Source organism: Salvelinus namaycush, chromosome 6, assembly GCF_016432855.1.
Source record: "Salvelinus namaycush isolate Seneca chromosome 6, SaNama_1.0, whole genome shotgun sequence".
Classification (NCBI taxonomy): domain Eukaryota; kingdom Metazoa; phylum Chordata; class Actinopteri; order Salmoniformes; family Salmonidae; genus Salvelinus; species Salvelinus namaycush.
Genome location: NC_052312.1, coordinates 6,719,483 through 6,727,844, shown reverse-complemented (window position 1 = coordinate 6,727,844; position 8,362 = coordinate 6,719,483).

Sequence of the window (8,362 nt, the reverse complement as noted above, 5' to 3'; positions counted from 1 at the left end):
CCAATCATGTTCAGGTCTATGACTCTGGGCCTATCCTGCCTCCACCATGTTCGGTCTATGACTCTGGGCCTACCTGCCTCCACCATGTTCAGGTCTATGCTCTGGGCCTAAAGCCTCCACCATGTTCAGGTCCTATGACTCTGGGCCTACCTGCCTCCACCATGTTCAGGTCCTATGACTATGGGCCACCTGCCTCCCACCATGTTCAGGTCTATGACTCTGGGCATACCTGCCTCCACATGTTCAGGTCTATGACTCTGGGCCTACATGCCTCACCATGTTCACGTCTATGGACTATGTGCGTAACCTGCCTCCACCATGTTCAGGTCTATGACTCTGGGCCTCCTGCTCCACCATGTTCAGGTCTATGACTCTGAGCCTACTGCCTCCACCATGTTTCAGGTCTATGACTCGGGCTACCTGCCTCCACCATGTAGGTCTATGGACTCTGGGCCTACCTGCCTCCACCATGTTCAGGTCTATGACTCTGGGCCTAACCTGCTCACCATGTTAGGTCTATGACTCTGGGCCTACCTGCCTCCACCATGTCAGGTCTATGGACTCTGGGGCCTACCTGCCTCCAGCATGTTCAGGTCTATGACTTGGGCTACCTGCCTCAACTGTTCAGGCTTGACTCTGGGGCCACTGCCCACCATGTTAGGTCTAGACTCTGGCTACCTGCCTCCAGCCACGGTCCAGGTCTATGGACTCTGGCCTACCTGCTCCACCATGTTCAGGTCATGACTCTGGGCCTACCTGCCTCCACCATGTTCAGTCTATGACTCTGGGCCTACCTGCCTCCACCATGTTCAGGTCTATGACTCTGGGCCTACCTGCCTCACCATGTTCAGGGTCTAGACTCTGGGCCTACCTGCCTCCACCATGTTCAGGTCTATGACTCTGGGCTACCTGCCTCCACCATGTTCAGGCTATGACCTCTGGGCCTACCTGCCTCCACATGTTCAGGTCTATGGACTCTGGGCCTACCTGCTCCACCATGTTCAGGTCTAGGAACTCTGGGACTCTCCTTTCCTCCACAGTTCAGGTCTATGACTTCTGAGGCCTACCTGGCCTTCCACAATTTTAGGTCTATGACTCTGGGGCCTACCTGCTCCACCATGTTGCAGCTCTTTATGACCTGGGGCTACCTGCCTCACATGTTCAGGTCGTATGACTCTGGAAGCCTCCCGCGCCTCCACCTAGTTCAGGTCTATAGCTCTGGGCCGTGCTACCTGCCTCCACATGTTCAGGTTATGACTCTGGGACCTACTGCTCCACCATGTTTTCAGGGTCTAGACTCTGGGCCTACTGCCTACACCATGTTCAGGTCCATGACTCTGGGCCTACCTGCCTCCAGGATGTTCAAGGTCTATGGACTCTGGGCCTACCTGCATCCAACCATGTTCAGGTCCATGACTCTGGGACCTACCTGCTACACCAGTTCAGTCATATGATCTGGTGGCCTACCTGCATCCACCATGTTCAGGTCTATGACTCTGCGGCCTACCTGCCTCCACATGTCAGGTCTCTGACCTCTGGGCCTCATGCCCCACCATGTCAGGTCTATTGGACTCTGAGCCTACCTGCCTGCACATGTTTAGGTCTATGGGGACTCTGGGTCATACCTGCTCCACCACGTTCAGGTCCTATGACTCTGGGGCCTACCTGCATCCACCATGTTCAGGTCTAGACTGCTGGGCCCTACATGCCTCCAGCATGTTCAGGTCTATGACTCTGGGCCTACCTGCCTCCAGCATGTTCAGGTCTATGACCTGGCTTACCTGCCCCACCAGGTTCAGGTCCTATGGACCTCGGGGGCCTACCTGCCTCCACCATGTTCAGGTACTATGACCTGGGCCTTTCCTGCCTCCACCATGTTCAGGTCTATGACTCTGGCCTACCTGCCTCCACCATGTTCAGGTCTATGACTCTGGGCCTACCTGTATGGCTTCACACCATGTTCAGGTGTATGACTCTGAGCCTACCTGCCCTGCACCATGTTTAGGTCTATGCATCTGGGCCTACCTGCCTCCCACCATGTTCAGGTCTAGACTCCTGGCCTACCTGCCTCCACCATGTTCAGTCTACTGACTCTGGGCCTACCTGCCTCACCAGTTCAGGTCCATGACTCTGGGGTACTGCCTCCAGGATGTTCAGGTCTATGACTCTGGGCCTAACCTGATCCACCATGTTCCGGTCCATGACTCTGGGCCTACCGCCTCCACCATGTTTAAGTCTATGACTATGGCTACCTGCCTCCACCATGTTCAGGTCTATGACTCTAGGCATACCTGCCTCCACCATGTTCAGGTCTATGACTTCTGGGCATTCCTGCCTCACAACAGTTCAGGTCTATGGGACTCTGAGCATACCTGCCCGCACCATGTTTAGGTCTCTGCCTTGGGCCTACCGCCTCCAACATTGTTCAGGTCTATGACTCTGGGCATACCTGCCTCCACACATGTTCAGGTCTATGACTATGCGGCCAACCTGCCTCCACCACGTTCAGGTCTATGCCTCTGGGCCTTACCTGCCTCCACCAGTTTCAGGTCTAGACTCTGGGCCTACCTGCCTCCACCATGTTCAGTTCTATGACTCTGGGCTACCTGCCTCCACCATGTTCAGGTCCATGACTCGGGCTACCTGCCTCCAGGATGTTCAGTCTTATGACTCTGGGCCTACCTGATCACCATGTTCAGGTCATGACTATGGGCCTACCTGCCTCCACCATGTTCAATGTCTCAGGGGACTCTGGGCCTACATGCCTCCACCATGTTCAGTCTAGACTCTGGGCCTACCGCCTCCACCATGTTTCAGGTATTATAAACTCTGGCCTTCCTGCCCTCCCACCATGTTCAGGTCTATGACTATGAGCCTACCTGCCTGCACAGTTTAGGTCTAGCCTCTGGGCCACCTGCCTCCACCATGTTCAGGTCTATGACTCTGGGCCTACCTGCCTCCCACCAGTTCAGGTCTATGACTCTGGGCTACCTGCCTCCACCATGTTCAGGTCTATGACTCTGGGCCTACCTGCCTCCAGCATGTTCAGGTCTATGACTCTGGGGCCTACAATGCCTCCAGCATGTTCATGTCTATGCTCTGGGCTTACCTTGCACTCCACATGTTCAGGTCTTATGACCTGGGCCTACCTTGCCTTCCACCATGTCAGGTCATATGATCGTGCCTTCCTTGCCTCCACCATTGTTCAGGTCTAGACTCTGGAATACCTGCCTCCACCATGTTCAGGTCTATGACTCTGGGCCCTCCTGCATCCACCATGTCAGGTCTATGACCTGGGCCTACCTGCCTCCACCAGTTAGAGTGTATGACTCTGAGCTACCTGCCTGCACCATGTTTAGGTCTTATTACCTTGGCCTACCTGCCTCCACCATGTTCAGGTCTATGACTCGGGCTACCTGCCTCCACCATGTTAAGGTCTATGATTCGGGGCCTACCTGCCTCCACCATGTCAGGGTCCATGACTCTGGGCCTACTGCTCCAGGAGTTCAGGTCTATGAATCTGGGCCTACTGCAATCCACCATGTCAGGTCCAGACTCTGGGCCTACCTGCCTCCACCATGTTCATGGTTATGACTCTGGGCCATACCTGCCTCCACCATGTTAAGGTCTATGACTCTGGGCATACCTGCCTCCACCATGTTAGGTCTATGACTCTGGGCCTTCCCTGCTCCAACCTGTTTCAGGTCTATGACCTCTTGAGCCTACCTGCCTGCACCAGTTTTTTTTTAAAGTTCTATGCCTTGGAAGCCCTACCGCCTCCACCATGTTCAAGGGTCTATGACTCTGGGGCCATACCTGCCTCCACCATGTCAGGTCTCATGACTCTGGGCCTACCTGCCTTCCAACATTGTTCAGGTCTCTGACTATGGGCCTACCTGCCGTCCAGCATGTTCAGGTCAGACTTACTGGGCCTACATGCCTCCAGATGTTCAGGTCTATGACTCTGGGCCTAACTGCCTCCACCATGTTTCACGGTTATGACTCTGGGCCTACCTAGCCTCCACCAGTCCAGGTACATGACTATGGGCCTACCTGCCTCCACCATGTTCAGGTCTATGACTTGGGGCCCCTACCTGCCTCCACCATGTTAAGTCTATGACTCTGGGGCCTTCCTTGCCCTCCCACCATGTCAGGTCTATGACTCTGAGCCTACCTGCCGGCACCATGTTTGGTCTATGATCTGGCCTACCTGCCCCCACCATGTTCAGGTCTATGGGGACTTCTGGGCTACCTGACCACCACGTTCAGGTTATGACTCTGGGCAACGGCCTCCACCATGTTCGGTCTATGCCTCTGGGCCTACCTGCCTCCACCATGTTAAGTCTATGACTCGGGCCTCTACCTGCCTCCACCATGTTCAGGTATATGACTATGGGAATACCGCCTCCACCATGTTAGGTCCATGACTCTGCGGCCTACCTGCCTCCAGATGTCAGGTCTATGACTCTGGGCCTTTACCTGACATCCAACATTGTCAGGTCCATGACTCTGGATACATGCCTCCACCATGTTCATGTCTATGACTCTGGGCCTACCTGCCTCCACCATGTTAAGGTCATGACCTCTGGGGCCTACCTGCCTCCACCATGTTCAGGGTCTATGACTCTGGGCCTTCCTGCCTCCACCATGTCAGGTCTAGACTCTGAGCCTAATGCGCACCATGTTTAGGCTATGCTCTTGGGCCTACCTGCCTCCACCATGTTAGGTCTTGACCTGGGCCCTACCTGCCTCCACCATGTTCAGGTCTATGACTCGGGCCTACCTGCCTCCACCATGCACTTCATGGTCTATGACTCTGGCCTACCTGCCTCCAGCATGTTCAGGTCATGGCACTCTGGGCTACCTGCCTCCAGCATGTTCAGGTCTATGACTCTGGCTTACCTGCCTCCACCATGTTCAGGTCTATGATCTGGGCCATACTGCATCCACCATGTTCAGGTTCCATGACTCTGGGCTAACCTGCCTCCACCATGTTCAGGTCTATGACTCTGGGCCTACCTGCCTCCACCATGTTCAGGTCTATGACTTAAGCCTACCTGCCACCACCATGTTCCAGGTCTATGACTCTGGGCTACCTGCACTCCACACATGTCAGGTCTATGACTTGGGCCCCCTACCTGCCTCCACCATGTTCAGGTAACGACTCTGGGCCTACCGCCTCCACCATGTTAGGTCTATGATCTTGGGCCTACCTGCCCCACCGTTCAGGCTTGACGCTGGGACAACATGCCTACACCATGTTCAGGGTCTAGAACATATCGGGCTACCTGCCCTCACCAGGTCCATGTCTATGACTCTGGCTTTCCTGCCTCCACATGTTCAGTCCATGAACTCTGGGCCTACTGCCTCCCACCATGTTGCTCATGTCTATGACCTGGGCGCTACCTCCTCCACCATGTTAAGGTCTATGACTCTGGGCCTACCTGCCTCCAGCATGTTCAGGTCTATGAACTCTGGGCCTACTGGCCTCACCATGTTCAGGTCTATGACCTGGGGCCTACTGCTCCAAGCATGTCAGTGTCTATGACTCTGGGCTACCTGCCTCCACCAGTTCCGGTCTATGACTTGGGCCTACCTGCTCCACCATGTTCAGGTCTATGATCTGGCCTTCCTTCATCCACCATGTTCAGGTCTATGACTCTGAGCCACCTGCCTTCCACCATGTTCAGGTCTATGATCTGGGCCTGACCTGCCTCCACCATGTGCAGGTCTATGACTCTGGGCCTACTGCCTCCAACCATGTTCAGGTGTATGACTCTGAAGCATACCTGACTGCACCAAGTTTAGGGTCTATGCCTCTGGGGCACTACCTGCCTTACACCCTGTTCAGGTCTATGACTCTGGGCCTACCCGCCTCCACCATGTTCAGGTCTATGACTCTGGGCCTACCCTGCCTCACCATGTTTCAGGGTCCATGACTCTGGCCCTACCTGCCTTCCAGGATGTTCCGTGTCTATGACTCTGGGCCTACCTGCATCCACCATGTTCAGGTCCATGGGACTCTGGCCTACCTGCCTCCACATGTTCATGTATATGGAATCTGGGCCTACCTGCGCCACCATGCAGGTCTATGACTCTGGCCTACCTTGCCTCCACCATGTGTCAGGTCTATGACTCTGGGCCTTCCTGCTCCACCAGTTCAGGTCTATGACTCTGAGCTCTACCTGCTGCCACCATGTTTCAGGTCTATGAACTCTGGGCCTACCTGCCTCCACCATGTTCAGGTCTATGACTCTGGTCCTACCTGCCTCCACCATTGTTCAGGTCTATGGACTCTGGGCCTACCTGCCTCCAGCCATGTTCAGGTCTATGACTCTGGGCCTACCTGCCCTCAGCATGTTCAGGTCTATGACTCTGGGCCTACCTGCCTCCACCCTGTTCAGGTCTATGACTCTGGGCCTACCTGCCTCCACCATGTTCAGGTCTATGACTCTGGGCCTTCCTGCCTCCACCATGTTCAGTTCGGTCTATGACTCTGGGCCTACCTGCCTCCACCATGTGCAGGTCTATGACTCTGGGCCTACCTGCCTCCACCATGTTCAGGTGTATGACTCTGAGCCTACCTGCCTGCACCATGTTTAGGTCTATGCCTCTGGGCCTACCTGCCTCCACCATGTTCAGGTCTATGACTCTGGGCCTACCTGCCTCCACCATGTTCAGGTCTATGACTCTGGGCCTACCTGCCTCCACCATGTTCAGGTCCATGACTCTGGGCCTACCTGCCTCCAGGATGTTCAGGTCTATGACTCTGGGCCTACCTGCATCCACCATGTTCAGGTCCATGACTCTGGGCCTACCTGCCTCCACCATGTTCATGTCTATGACTCTGGGCCTACCTGCCTCCACCATGTTCAGGTCTATGACTCTGGGCCTACCTGCCTCCACCATGTTCAGGTCTATGACTCTGGGCCTTCCTGCCTCCACCATGTTCAGGTCTATGACTCTGAGCCTACCTGCCTGCACCATGTTTAGGTCTATGCCTCTGGGCCTACCTGCCTCCACCATGTTCAGGTCTATGACTCTGGGCCTACCTGCCTCCACCATGTTCAGGTCTATGACTCTGGGCCAACCTGCCTCCACCATGTTCAGGTCTATGCCTCTGGGCCTACCTGCCTCCACCATGTTCAGGTCTATGACTCTGGGCCTACCTGCCTCCACCATGTTCAGGTCTATGACTCTGGGCCTACCTGCCTCCACCATGTTCAGGTCCATGACTCTGGGCCTACCTGCCTCCAGGATGTTCAGGTCTATGACTCTGGGCCTACCTGCATCCACCATGTTCAGGTCCATGACTCTGGGCCTACCTGCCTCCACCATGTTCATGTCTATGACTCTGGGCCTACCTGCCTCCACCATGTTCAGGTCTATGACTCTGGGCCTACCTGCCTCCACCATGTTCAGGTCTATGACTCTGGGCCTTCCTGCCTCCACCATGTTCAGGTCTATGACTCTGAGCCTACTGCCTGCACCATGTTAGGTCTATGCTCTGGGCCTACCTGCCTCCACCATGTTCAGGTCTATGACTCTGGGCCTACCTGCCTCCACCATGTTCAGGTCTATGACTCTGGGCCTACCTGCCTCCACCATGTTCAGGTCTATGACTCTGGGCCTACCTGCCTCCAGCATGTTCAGGTCTATGACTCTGGGCCTACCTGCCTCCAGCATGTTCAGGTCTATGACTCTGGGCTTACCTGCCTCCACCATGTTCAGGTCTATGACTCTGGGCCTACCTGCCTCCACCATGTTCAGGTCTATGACTCTGGGCCTTCCTGCCTCCACCATGTTCAGGTCTATGACTCTGGGCCTACCTGCCTCCACCATGTTCAGGTCTATGACTCTGGGCCTACCTGCCTCCACCATGTTCAGGTCTATGACTCTGGGCCTACCTGCCTCCACCATGTTCAGGTGTATGACTCTGAGCCTACCTGCCTGCACCATGTTTAGGTCTATGCCTCTGGGCCTACCTGCCTCCACCATGTTCAGGTCTATGACTCTGGGCCTACCTGCCTCCACCATGTTCAGGTCTATGATTCTGGGCCTACCTGCCTCCACCATGTTCAGGTCCATGACTCTGGGCCTACCTGCCTCCAGGATGTTCAGGTCTATGACTCTGGGCCTACCTGCATCCACCATGTTCAGGTCCATGACTCTGGGCCTACCTGCCTCCACCATGTTCATGTCTATGACTCTGGGCCTACCTGCCTCCACCATGTTCAGGTCTATGACTCTGGGCCTACCTGCCTCCACCATGTTCAGGTCTATGACTCTGGGCCTTCCTGCCTCCACCATGTTCAGGTCTATGACTCTGAGCCTACCTGCCTGCACCATGTTTAGGTCTATG